The sequence below is a fragment of the Phaenicophaeus curvirostris genome, chromosome 5 (genome assembly GCF_032191515.1).
Source record: "Phaenicophaeus curvirostris isolate KB17595 chromosome 5, BPBGC_Pcur_1.0, whole genome shotgun sequence".
Taxonomy (NCBI): domain Eukaryota; kingdom Metazoa; phylum Chordata; class Aves; order Cuculiformes; family Cuculidae; genus Phaenicophaeus; species Phaenicophaeus curvirostris.
Window position 1 is genome coordinate 65,680,824 of NC_091396.1, and position 12,452 is coordinate 65,693,275.

Here is a 12,452-nt window from a genome sequence, read left to right on the forward strand (position 1 = left end):
TGTTAGGATTTTTAGCTTCTTTTTTTTTCCATTTCATTTTAATTTACTTTTAATTATCTATTTATCTAATTATCCAGAGTTATTTTAATTTCCTCTGTTGGCCTAATCTAAATATTTTCCTTTCCTCTCTCAGAAGCCACATTTCCAGCATGGGTGATTTCGAACCTAGTGAGCCAACCGCTCACACTTGCAGTGATTCCCCCTGCAACAAGGGTGATAATTCACAGAATCATATAATCAATGATTTGGGTGGGAAGGGTGGAAGGGACCTCAAAGCCCATCCAGCTCCACCCCCTGCCATGGGCAGGGACACCTCCCACGGGATCAGGTTGCTCAAAGCTCCATCCAACCTGGCCTTGGACACCTCCAGGGATGGGGCAGCCACCCCTGCTCTGGGCAGCCTGTTCCAGGGCCTCCTCACCCTCGCTGTAAAGAATTTCCTCCTAATGTCTAATCTAAATCTTCCCCTGTTCAATTTAAAGCCATTCCCCCTCATCCTGTCACTCCAGGCCCTTGCAAAAAGCCCCTCCCCAGCTTTCCTGGAGCCCGTTTCTGTACTGGAAGTCTCCCCAGAGCCTTCTCTTCTCCAGGCTGAACAGCCCCAACTCTCTCAGCCTGTCCTCAGAGCAGAGGTGCTCCAGCCCTCAGATCATCTTTGTGGCATCCTCTGGACCCATTCCAGGAGTTCCATATCCTTCTTATGTTGAGGATTCCAGAACTGGGCACAATACTCCATGTGGCATCTATTTTTTTGACACCAACTGGTACTAGCTACCAGCTGATTGCCTTCTGAACTGTTGGTCTTTAGCCAGTTTATTTGACTCAGCAATGCATTTTTTACTGCAGTTTGCTATCAGTTTCATTTAACAATAAAGCTGGGGAGGAGCATCCTTGGGGAGAGAAGAAAACGCTGCTAATGGCTGTGAAAACTCACTGCAGAGGCAGGATTTCCTGGGCAAAGGGAGGGTTGAACTTAAGAGCAGCCTGCAGCCCATCACGCAGCTGTGGTAATTCATGACTTGCTCTTAATCTGTCTTTTAATCTCCTAATGCATCGCGAAACACCAGCGGTGGTCTGTGTAGTGGGTCACTGCGTCGGTATCTGCTCCTGATTTGATTAACACCGTTTCCTTTATCTGATCAGTAAATTGCTTTTGCATTAAGAATGCGAATGGCAGAACGTGAGCATCTGTTCCTTCATACCCAACCTCTGCACTGCTGCTTCACTTGAGATGGAATCCAGGCAGGAATTTGGTAATATTAAGTTGATAACAGGGTTAGACTTCCTGAATTTTCTCTGCAATTATTCATGTCTGTAATATTGACGATATTTTAAATGCTGTTTTATAAAAGCAAGACTTTATTTTGAGAAGCAGAGTGCTTTAGCTCCATTGTTTCATTTTCCAGGTGATTGGGGGAAGCAACACAGAAAATCACAGAATCACAGAATGTGTTGGGTTGCAAGGGACCTTTACAGATCATCTAGTCCAGCCCTGTTCCACTCTGCATTAAAAAAGGATGTGTGTAATAGCGAAATGTTAAAGGGCAAGGGAGCCTGATAATAGGATGTGGCACACTGGGTCTTTAACAATTTTCTCTGCTACAAACAATTAGATTATAGAGCATTATATCTCAGGGAATGCAGGGATAGGACGAGGGGAATGGTTTTCAGCTGAAAGAGGGAAGATTGAGGTGAGATCTTAGGAAGAAATGTTTTGCTGTGAGAGTGGGGAGACCCTGGCCCAGGTTGCCCAGAGCAGGGGTGGCTGCTCCATCCCTGGAGGGGTTCAGCGCCAGGCTGGATGGGGCTTGGAGCTTCTGATCCAGTGGGAGGTGTCCCTGCCCATGGCAGAGGAGTGGAACTGGATGGGCTTTGAGGTCCCTTTCAATTAAAACCATTCTGTGATTCTGTGTTCCTAGAACAACAAGAGGTGGCTGCAATGATTGGCACACAGTGAGATCGTAGAGTGAAGAAATCTCTGCCGTGGCCAACCAGGCAAGCAGAGTTCTTAAAAGTTTTGCTGGCAACAGAAATTATCACAGAGAGATGTCCAGTGGCAGAGGTACTGGTCAGGCAGAAACCAGGCTGGGACACAGGAGCTGTGCTGTGCTGAGCAGGGTATGCAATGGAGATAATTCAATTCTGTTTCTGTAGAGGTATGAACAGGCGATACAAGATGTTCCTCCATGCATGCCAGGAGCAGCTGCTGTGCTATCAGGGTCTTCAGGATTCTGTGGTTGCTTTGTAACAGGAAAAATAAAGTTCTAGGAAGAAACCTGATCAATTTAAGAGGTGAATTGAAAATCTCTAAGGATCACTACATTTATATGTGTGTTATCTATATGACTTTCATAGAATCATAGAATGGTTTGATTTGGAAGGGATCTCAAAGCCCATCCAGTTCCAACCCCCTGCCATGGGCAGGGACACCTCCCACTGGATCAGGTTGCTTCAAGCCCCATCCAACCTGGCCTTGAACACCTCCAGGGATGGGGCAGCCACCACTGCTCTGGGCAACCTGGGCCAGGGCATCACTGCTCTCGTCTTGAAGAAATTCCTCCTTGTGTCCAGTCTAAATCTGCCCCTCTCCAGCTTATACCCATTGCCCTCAGTCATATCACTACAAACCTTGGTGAACAGTCCCTCTCCAGCTTTCTTGTAGCCCCCTCAGGTAGTGGAAGATCACAATAAGTTCTCGGAGCCTTCTCTTCTCCAGGCTTTCACTAAGGTCATTTTTTACCTCCCCCTCACCCTTTTATTTTGAGCTACGACTGCATGTACAGAACCGTGATGGTGAGCAGGAGTTTGTTCAGTAGAGCATGTCCTGCTAACATGGGAATGTGTGACGGATGCTCCCTCCTGGGAGAACTGGGGAGGAACAGGAATTATTCAGAGCACTTTGCTTTTTGTTTAAGCCCAGGCACTCCCGTGGTTGCCTTTTGGGGATTCATTCTGTGCTTCATGTTATTTTTTAACAAGCACAGGCTGTTGTCTGCGTTTTGAGTTGGCGCGGTACATGGGCAGTGGCTTTCCGGAGCTGGGTTTTAATCCGCTTTGAGAATGCTGAGCTGCAGTATCTGCCAAGCCTGCCGTGATGGAGCATTTAGCTGCCAAGCAGTGGGCATGGCTGTTCTCCTCTTTAATTGAACAGTGACAAATAACATTTTTGAAAAACGAAGCGCTAACTAAATGGCCATAGACTTTACTTGTTGTGTAAGAGTGGTAGTTGGTGTGGTTTGACAGCACTCAGAGCCTCAAGCATGTCTTGAGAAGACAGCACAGCCCTGCAGCATGCATCCAGGCTCCTTCCCTCCAAGGAGCTCTTATGGATGTGGTCTTGTCCTCATGGAAATTTCTGGCTTATCACTTTGATAAAAAGCATTTAATTGGTGAGAGAGAATAGCAATGAAGCTGGTCTGATTTGCAGACAGTCCACTCCAGACAATTTTGGCAGGGTAAAAGGGACTTGAGGGAGTTGGTCCCTTTCCCAGAAGGATTCTCCTTTCTGATGGGCAGGGGCTCATCAGGGAGTGCAGGGATAGGACAAGGGGGAAGGGTTTTCAGCTGAAAGAGAGGAGATTGAGTTGTGATCTTAGGAATAAATGTTTTCCTGTAAGGGTGTGGAGGCCCTGGCCCAGGTTGCCCAGAGCAGTGGTGGCTGCCCCATCCCTGGAGGTGTTCAAGGCCAGGCTGGATGGGGCTTGGAGCCCCTGATCCAGTGGGAGGTGTCCCTGCCCATGGCAGGGGTGGAACTAGATGGGCTTTGAGATCCCTTCCAACCCAAACCATTCTATGATTATACAGGTGGACAGAAGCTGTCCTAAAGATTTCACAGCGTGCGTTTCTTTCTTGAAGTCCAACCAAGGCTTTTCTTTTTTTTTTCCTGTTCTATCTGCACTTGTGAAGTGAGACAGAGAGAATTTGGTAAAAAAAGAATGTGTGAAACATGCAAAGGCATGTTTCTGATTGATTTCCATGGGTCTGGTAAATTGAATTAGAGGAGCAATGGTTCTGTTTTACAACTTTCAGTTTGCAGTATTGATACCTGCTGTGTTTGTTCTTCACAATACTGAGGCTTGAGTTTCAAAATAGCAATCTCAGGGCTATCATCGAGATTTATACCAAATCTGTTTAATTGCCATTAAAAATGGTTCCATTTACTAGTCCTCCAGTAGGTCAGGAGATTTCTTAAGCGTATTTTCTTTAAAAAAACTCTACTTATTATCTCTACAGAAATTAAGAGGTAAAGATTATACCCATGAATAAGATTATACCCTTTTGTGTCCACCAGGGCAAGTGAGACCTCCCATGCAGTACAGTGTTCTTTTCCAGAGCCCTCAGCATAGGAAGAACCTGGAGCTGTTGGAGTGAGTCTAGAGGAGGCCACGGAGTTGAATGAGGGCTGGAGCACCTCTGCTATGAGGAGAGGCTGGGAGACGTGGGTTGTTCAGCCTGGAGAGGAGAAGGCTCTGTAGAGACCTTAGAGGAGCTTCCAGCACTGAAAGAGGCTCCCAGGAAGCTGGGGAGGGGCTCTTGATCAGGGAGTGCAAGGATAGGATGAGGGGAATGGTTTTAAGTTGAAAGAGGGGAGATTGAGCTGAGATCTTAGGAAGAAATGTTTTGCTGTGAGGGTGGGGAGGCCCTGGCTTGGGTTTCCCAGAGCAGTGGTGGCTGCCCCATCCCTGGAGGTGTTCAAGGCCAGGTTGGATGGGGCTTGGAGCAACCTGATCCAGTGGGAGGTGTCCCTGCTCATGGCAGGGGGTGGGACTGGATGGGCTTTGAGGTCCCTTCCAACCCAGCCAATTCTATGATTCTGTGATCTCATTCTGTCAGGTTCTGCTGCTCTGTCTTCGATCCTGTGCTGTCTTAGTCACCAAAGATGCTCCTGGCTGTAAGCACACCCTCTGGTTGGGTTGCTGATCTGTGTGCTTGTGCTTCTAGAGTAACTAGTTCACTTGTTTTGGAAATGGTGGGCTATATTTTCTAATAATGCAAACCAAAGACATCCCAGGCAGAACTCTGCCCATTCACATTACCACAAAACATGGACCCTAAAACTAAACTCTCTTTTTTTTCACAAAAAACATTACAGGTAAAATTTATCATATTCATTTCATCTAAGCAATTACTGCCAGCTGGGACTGCCTTGTTTGATTTTCATTATATAAACATAAACTCCTGACATTTCATTACTAGTTTTAATATCTAATTCATATTAACTTTTTTATTTGGTTTCTTAAGAAAACAAGACACTCAGGAATGTCCTAAAGTTACAGCCTATGGTTTCTGAACCCAGCATTTCATTTTCGTACATCACAGAATGATTCAAGTTGGAAGGAACCTCAAAGCCCATTCAGTCCTACCCCCTGCCATGGGCAGGGATATCTCCCACTGGATCAGGTTGCTCCAAGCCCCATCCCACCTGGCCTTGAACACCTCCAGGGATAGGGCAGCCACCACTGTTCTGGGCAACCTGGGCCAGGGCCTCCCCACCCTCACAGAAAAACATTTCTTCCTAAGATCTCATCTCAGTCTCCCCTCTTTCAAGTTGCATTTTTGTAGATTAGGAGTCCTAGATGTCTGCTGAACACCGGCTTATCGTTTACTGGGCATTGCGTCATTGTATCTCACCGTAACTTCTGTCCCTACTGAAAGAGATATAGGTAGTTCTGAAATAAAATCGTTGTAAAAAGTGCATTTTGCCAATAAATTAAAAAAAAAAACCCAACAAAATAACAGCAGTGCTGTTAACCAAAACCTGTTTCTTCTTCACAGTAATGCCAGGTCTATGCTCATCCATCAGAGACTGGGAAGGATTTCTTTGCTTTTTGAAGCCCTGTAGAAAATTTAGTTGCAGTTTGAAGAGGAAAGATGGTAAATCAGAATTGTCCTTTTTCAATAATGCAATTAGGTTGGCAGTTCCTTAAAGACAGGGTTTGCTTGCTCCTATGAGGGATATTTGTAGCTAAATCATAACATACCAGCCAATGTATTTAATATACATTTGCTATCACTTTTGTCAATTAATGTGCTTTACAAAAATTATAACTTGTTGCCTTGAGAGTGATTTTTTTCAATACTCAACTGCTTCCTCCGTGCTTTTGCTATTAGAGAATTCTTTATTCTTCGAAACATACATATGTTTAAACTGAACATGAACCATATTGCCTTTCAATAAGCAAATGAGCACCCTACTGCAATACATCTGTGGTTTTGAGCTGATTTAATGCATCACATTTACATTCTGAGGACTCCATTAAGCGTCTAGTGGCTATTTCCTTTCCTCTCGTGCAGCAATTGTCTCGAGTATTTAAGAAATGTCTGTTGAAACATTCATATTTGACAGTTGAGCTGTTATTTATTGGCAAAAATTCACTCTTACTTAAAAAGTTAAGCAAAATCAGTATGTTCACTTCCCTTAGAAATGCACTTTGGCACCAAGCGCTTGTCTTCTCGGATTATTACTCCTTGATCTATTTATGCAGCAACTCATGGAGGTTGCTTAAAATGCAGCCTTGTTTTTCCAGTTCATTTCCCGAGACAGCCTCGCTTGTTCATCGTATTGACTAAGCAGCGAAGCTTCAGTGTGCTGTACTCTAAAAGGGTCGGCTTTGTCATATGAATTGCTGCTATGGTCATTAATTTGGCACAATCTAATTATTTTGTATGAAAAAAAAAATTATGGTCATTTGTAAATAGCTTGTAGAAATCAGAAGAAAATTAGTTAGTTCAGCGGTGAAAGGAGCACCCTATCCATCATTTGGAATTTTAGGTTAGACTTTAGGAAGAAATTCTTCATGATGAAGCTGAGGACGTTGCCTGGAGAAGTGGTGGCTGCCCCATCTCTGGAGGTGTTCAAGGCCAGGCTGGATGGGGCTTGGAGCAACCTGATCCAGTGGGAGGTGTCCCTGCCCATGGCAGGGGTTGGGACTGGATGGTCTTTGAGATCCCTTCCAACCCAAACCATTCTATGATTCTATTGCAGATAATCTTGTTGCTTCATATGTGAAACCACATCTGTGTTGTTGGCAGGAACATTGTTGGCTGTGTCAGGTTTTTTTGAAGTGTGGAATAGATTTCTGCCAGGTTTCACAGTACCTGAACTTTGAGATAGATGTGTCACTAAGAAGGAAGAAAAAAAATTTCTCTGAAAACTAGCCTTAATGTGAGTCAGTAATTAACCTGGGTTTTGTGACTACCTAACAAAACAGGTGTTAAAAATAGAAAGTCTCTTCCTGTAGGTTTCTAACTGTAGCAAAAGAGCAGGAGAAGCTGCTCACTTGGGTCAGGAACAGTGCAGCTCCTGTTTAATCCCACAGACTTGAGTGAATTCATCTGGGAGCCAGCCAGTTTCAAAGACTTAAAATGGATTCTCTTGGTTTATATCACATTTCAGCCTTTCTTTGAGGAGGAAAAAAAAATATATATATATTTCCTTGAATGCAGTGTCATCACATTCAAGGTTTTGATGATCATTGTGCGTGCATTAGAGACGTGCACATCGTGACCCTTACCAAGAGCAAAATCATACCACTTGCTTTCAGTCCATGGACTTTTCCACTGTTAAAATGTGAACAGAGGGGACGCATTTCCCGTGGGTGAAGCCAAACGTTGGCATGGTACAATGTAACAGGGGTAGGACTTCTTGGGTGATGGTGGTGACAAAGATGTTCGTTGTGCTTTGGGGAGCCAGGGCCACACGTTAGAGCCCTGAGTGCATTTCTGTTACAAATTCCATAAGAAGGACCCAAGGGAATGGTAGTAAGATGCACCAGGGGAGCATTAGGTTGGACATTAGGAGAAGGTTCTTCCCCTAGAGGGTGGTGGAGCACTGGAACCGCTCCCCAGGGAAGCAGCCGCAGCCCCAGGCCTGACAATATTCCAGGAGCATTTGGCCAACACCCTCGGCCCCACGGTGTGAATGTTCAGTTTGTCCTGTGCAGGGACGGGATGTGGACTCCATGGTCCTTTTAAGCTTGTCGAAGCACATACTTAGATTTGCCTGGGTGGCACTGGATGGTTTTCTGCTTTCCCATACCACCTCCTCAGTGGGCAGCAGCCGTGCCCTCACCACAGCACCCCATGCAGCTCCATGCAGAACACTTGGGAGCCATCGGGGCATCTCCTGGAGGTGCTTCCATAATTTGTTTTTCACCAAAGACAGATTCAGGTAGGGTTTTTTAATTTTTTATTTTTTTTAAATGACAGCAGTTAGTGAATCCTGAGTTGCGCAAACATTCAAGCAGCAACGAGCGAGTGCTTCAAGCTCTCTGATAGTTACTGTCAGCAGGATGAAAGCAAATGAAACAAGTGATACTTTGCCGGAGCAGACAGGAAGGATTTGCAGCTCCTGTCTCCATGGGAGCTGCTCTGCTCCTCGGCAGGCGATAGCTGCGTTCCCGGCGCCGCCGGCAGCGATGCAGCTGCGGTGACCTAGAAAACAGACAATTTCGCTTTAAAGAAGTAATAAAAAGTCGAGCAATACCTGTAAACCAGAGAGTAACTTGTTCAAGCTTGTTATTTGAAAGATTGAAGTTCCTACCTTTCCTTTATTGTCACTCAACAGATGGCTGCGGTCCCAGCCGGCTGGTAATGAGAAAGTCTCTTCAGAGAGCCCGGAGCAGGTCACTGCTCTGTACGATTCCTTCCTGTCACCGTTCGGCTTTATTGTGTTCTTAACTCCTGTTTTCATTCAGCAGCGTGCAGGGTCAGGCATATTCAAATCCATACGATTTGCTGGTGAAGGGGTTTTCTGTGCAGGTTGTGTGGCCACTGGAAATGTGGAGCAGAGAATTCTCTGTGCCGTAGTGCAGTTCTCACACCCGTCCATGACCAGGTGTGCATCACATTGGCTACAAAGGGAAAAGTGAACGGGGATAGTTTATTGACTTTCTCATTAACAAAAGTTGTAGAACCACAGAATGATAGAATAGTTTGGGTTAGAAGGGACCTTAAAGATTGTCCAGTTCCGACTCCCTTGCCATGGGCATGGACATGTCCCACTGGATCAGGGGCTCCAAGCCCCATCCAACCTGGCCCTGAACCCCTCCAGGGATGGGGCAGCCACCACTGCTCTGGGCAACCTGGGCCAGGACCTCCTCACCCTCAGTAAAAAAATATCCCTTCTAACCCAAACTGTTCTATGATAGGGAAGAATTTCTTCACTATGACAGTGGTGCCACCATTTTTATAGGAGGATACAGTAGATTAATTTGCATTGCATTCAGTGTTCATTAATTAAAGAGATGCTTGTCAGACTTTTTGAGTCAATGAAGAAATTTATGATGGGAAATCAATAGGCCAAGTACAATGGACTGAGGATGTGTTTATTTTTTCTTAACATAACTGTGCATATAGGCAATCAATATTTAATCATCCCATAGGATTAATTTCTCATGAAAACTACATATTCAAGTCTTTCAGACAATACAGTGTTTCTCAACAAGAGGCACATAATAAATACGCTTTCATTGACAGCATAGAGGAGATGGTTTCAGCCTGCTGCAATAAAACACTGCATTTCAGTTCCCTTCCTCTGATGCCAGGGAAATACAGTTTGCTGCTAGCATTACAGAGCAAAGATATCTAAATGTTACCATAGGAGACCAGTTTGGGTTGGAGGGGATCTTAAAGCTTATCCAATTTGCTTATATTCAGCTGATAGTTTGATTTTAAAAAAATAAAATCAAGTAAATATTGGAATCAAAACTAAAATCAAGGGATTTTTCCTTTGAAGGACCAGCAGTCTTCATGAGGTCTGCAGAGCAGTTTCTATTCCAGTGTAGCAGCACCACTTCAATTTCTTGCAGACCTGTTGAGGTAAAATAAAAACAGAGAGACTTTATGTTTCTGTTCTGTTTCTAGACATAAGGAAACAGTGCCCAGAGCTGCTCTAGGTTCTTTTTTGTAATCTGTCTGTAAAGATTAGGGAAGCTCAGCTCCTACCACAGCTTGGTCTGGTCAGAAATAGTGGTCAGGACAGAGTTTCTCAGGTTTCTTCTTTGTTTTAATGTAAATATTTTTGGAACAAGGGTGTGTGATGAAAAAGTTCCTCTTTAAGAAAAGAATTCTCATTTTTCTTGGCCGTTTTTAGATGTACTTGAGGGAGATATCGAAGTAGGCATTTTGAGCTTAGAAAATTTAGAAGATGTGTTTGAGCAATACAAACCCCAAAATGCACATTTAAAATAGAACATTTTATTTGACTGGCCAGATAACTTGGTGAATGCACAGACACTCACAAGGGCTTTCCAGTTCCTCCCCGACAGCAGCGACTTTTCCCTAGAAGCACTTCCCACTTTGACCACACCAGGTGTGGCGAGTGTCCATCCAAACAGGTCTAGTGAGAAGATCCATATGTGCAAATTCTCCACGTACCGCTTTAAAAATGCAGTGTGAATCTTACTGTACTTACCCATAATATCTTCTCTCAGCACACTCATCCCTTTGCTCTCAAGGACAACGGATGCCTGGAGAGAAGGCTTATCCAGTAAGACTCACTCGGATTTGGTGGCAGCAAAGCAAAGCTGATGTCTAGAGCTGTTCCATCACCTCAGCTTTCTTAAGTAGCCCTGTTGGGTTTTCTCTTCATAGTCCAAGTTATTTAATGGCCATAGAGCTGTACTTGTGTAACGTTCTTTAACGATACAGTGTTGATGTCTCTATCTCATTGCTCCATATTTAAAGCTTGAGGCCTGCTAATATTGCTGCAAATATGGTTTATTTGGATGGAATGTGGTAGATGTAGTGCTAGGTTTCAGCAATTTCAATGTACCTTTTTATTTCATCAGCAAATTGAAGTTTTGGAATAACAGGTTTTCTGTCCTTCATTAACCCTATATGGGTAGCCAGTGACAGGACAAAGGGAAATGGACTCAAGGGGCACCAAGGGAGACTTAGATTGGATATGAGGAGGAATTTCTTTACTGGAAGGGTTGTCAAGTGTTGGAAGAGGCTGCCCAAGGAAGTGGTTGAGTCCCCTTCCCTGGAGGTGTTTAGAAGAAGAGTAGATGTCGTACTTGGGGACATGGTCAGGTGGTGGAGTTAGCAGGGCTGGACTGATGGTTGGACTTGATGATCTTAATGGACTTTTGCAACCAAAACCATTCTGTGATTCTATGTAACAAGGAAAACCTCAGTGTGCAGCCAGTTGTAGAAGATACAGGAACATCTCATCTCACCATCACTGCACCTGCACAATTCTCTTGGGATGGGTGGTAAATATTGAATGTATTTTCCTTTGGTTTCTGCAGATCATTTCTGTAATAAGGCAGAGATCTGCAAGTTATATTGCATTGTTGAGTCACTCTGCTGCCCAAAATGTGTGTGATTTCTGCTTGTCTATAAACAAGTTAAAGTAATGTTGGAGAAAATGTGGCACTCTCTCCTTGTGATGCCACCTTTATAATTAGATTTTGTTTTCCTTTTCATTTCTTGGTAAGGCATATAAATAAAAGAAACCGAGTTTTGATGTGAAAAACACTCTGCAGTCTATAAAGCAAAAAAAAAAATCTATGCTTTGCTTTTTTTTTTAATAAAGCAGCCTCTTGTTTGCTCTTATTGACTTTCATTGTTCTCTGAAATCCATCAATCTTTGAGACTACAAGGACTGCTGATAATTATGCACTAAGGCCATTAATGGGCAGCCTATTTCTTTCTCACCTATCAACAAAACTGGTGATTGTTTGGAAATCAAACTGCACTTCAGTTCTTCAGTATGCTCTCATTAGCTTTAGGTGATGACAGCTGTGAACCTGGTTGTCTCTAATGAGGAGGCAGCAGCCAGCTCACAGACCATGACTGGTGTGCACAGAGACAGAAAACAACTCTGCCACTGGAGTTGGCCAATAGTCCTTTAAAATCATGGAGGGAGCAGGGCTACTGGACATCAGGAGCCAGCTTGTCTGGTCAGGTTTCATAGAATCATAGAATAACTTGGTTGGGAAACACCTTTGAGGTCATTGAGTCCAACCATACCCGTCTACAACTGAATAAGATCCCTGAGTTTGAAGGGTCAGTTTTTAACCTGGAGAAGAGAAGGCTCTGGGGAGACCTTGGAGTAGCTTCCAGGACTGAAAAAGGCTCCAGGAAAGCTGGGGAGGGGCTCCTGATCAGGAAATGGAGGGATAGGACAAGGGAAACGGTTTTCAGCTGAAAGAGGGGAGATTGAGCTGAGGTCTTGCAAAGCAATATTTTGCTGTGAGGGTGGGGAGGCCCTGGCCCAGGTTGCCCAGAGCAGAGGTGGCTGCCCCATCCCTGGAGGGATTCAAGGGCAGGCTGGATGGGGCTTGGAGCCCCTGATCCAGAGGGAGGTGTCCCTGCCCATGGCAGGCCTGGGTTTTGGTATCCCTTCCAACCCAAACCATTCCATCGTTCTATGGGTAGAATTTGAGAGCTGATCAATCCAACCTCAGTAAGCTGATGACATTAACTGAAGTGAGCAGCACTTTTTT

General features: G+C 44.5%; 1 protein-coding gene and 1 long non-coding RNA gene across 2 annotated transcripts in view; one reads left to right on the forward strand and one right to left on the reverse strand.

Annotated features, from left to right (window-relative positions):
* Positions 1-12,452, forward strand: part of MDGA2 (MAM domain containing glycosylphosphatidylinositol anchor 2) — a 359,263-nt gene that overhangs the window by 313,809 nt on the left and 33,002 nt on the right. The window lies entirely within an intron of this gene.
* Positions 10,948-12,452, reverse strand: part of LOC138720596 (uncharacterized) — a 319,432-nt gene continuing 317,927 nt past the window's right edge. The window contains exon 3 of the long non-coding RNA XR_011337441.1: positions 10,948-10,979. This is a non-coding gene — a long non-coding RNA (uncharacterized lncRNA). The remainder of the gene's footprint in view (positions 10,980-12,452) is intronic.